Source organism: Myotis brandtii, unplaced genomic scaffold (genome assembly GCF_000412655.1).
Source record: "Myotis brandtii unplaced genomic scaffold, ASM41265v1 scaffold223, whole genome shotgun sequence".
Taxonomy (NCBI): domain Eukaryota; kingdom Metazoa; phylum Chordata; class Mammalia; order Chiroptera; family Vespertilionidae; genus Myotis; species Myotis brandtii.
Window position 1 is genome coordinate 74,369 of NW_005358369.1, and position 1,506 is coordinate 75,874.

Below are 1,506 nucleotides of genomic sequence, written 5' to 3' on the forward strand. Positions count from 1 at the left end.
ATATAATAAAAGGGTAATATGCAAATTGACCCTAACAGCAGAACGACTGGGAATGACTGGTCACTATGACACACACTGACCACCAGGGGGCAGACACTCAATGCAGGAGCTGCCCTCTGGTGGTCAGTGCACTCCCACAGGGGGAGCTCTGCTCAGCCACAAGCCAGGCAGATGGCCGCCAGCACAGCGGTGGTTGCAGGAGCCTCTCCTGCCTCCTCAGCAGTGCTAAGGATGTCCGACTGCAGCTTAAGCCTGCTCCCTGCTGGCAAGTGGACATCCCCCAAGGGCTCCCAGGCTGCCAGAGGGATGTCTGACTGCCAGCTTAGGCCCGATACCCCCGGGGAGCAGGCCTAAGCCAGCAGGTGGACATCCCCCAAGGGGTCCCAGCCTGCCAGAGGGCACAGGCCAGGCTGAGGGACCCCCACGGGTGCACAAATTTTTGTGTACCGGGCCTCTAGTATAGTGATAAAAACAGTATAGCGTTGACCAGGGACAAGAAATATGTTACTGAGAATAGAGAGGATGCTGGGAGTAGATGCTCACCCCCATATAGGAACAGAGCTGGCATTACAAATCTTTAGAGAAAAAAAAGGATTCTTCAAGAAATGGTTTTTTAACAATAAGGAAATCATATGAAATAAAATTAGATCCCTTTCTCATTCCATTCATAAAAATATATTTCTCCTGGGGAAAAGGCTGCATTATGAAAACTAAAAGCAGTATTTTAGATAAATACAGTGTGGGTACAGCTATCTTAAGACACACATACACCGCATGCACATGGAAACCATGGAAGTGAGGATTCATGGTTGGACTTGGCAATGATTTCTTGGCTATGGCACCAAAGGTACAAGCTAGAAGAGAAAAAATAGATAAGTTCGGCTTCATTGAAATAAAATCATTTGTGCATCAAAAGGCACTATCCACAGAATGAAAACCAACCCCACACAGGGGAAGAAAAGATTTGCAATCACACATCTGACAAGGGGTTGATATACAGAACATGCGAAGAACTCCTACAACTCAGTACCATCAGCATGCTTCCCAGACCTAGAACAAATATTCCAAAACTGTACATGAACCATAAAAATATCCCGAATAGCCTCAGCTATCTTGAGAAAGAAGAACAAAGTTGGAGGGGTTATAATACCAGACATCAAACTATACTACAAAGCCATTGTAATCAAAAGAGCCTGGTACTGGCATAAGAACAGGCATATAGATCAATGGAACAGAACAGAGAGCCCACCCCCATATAGGAACAGACCTGGCGTTACAAATAAATCCACACTCCTGTGGTCAATTACTATTTGACAAAGGAGGCAAGAGCATGCAATGCAGTAATGACATTCTCATCCATTTATTAGGGCACTATAGTAATGTTATGTATATATATAAAATCCTAGGTGACCGTTAAGACCGGATGACCAGACAACCAGCCAGTAGCTATGACGTGCACTGACCACCAGGGGCAGACACTTAACGCAGGAGCTGCTCCCTGGTGGT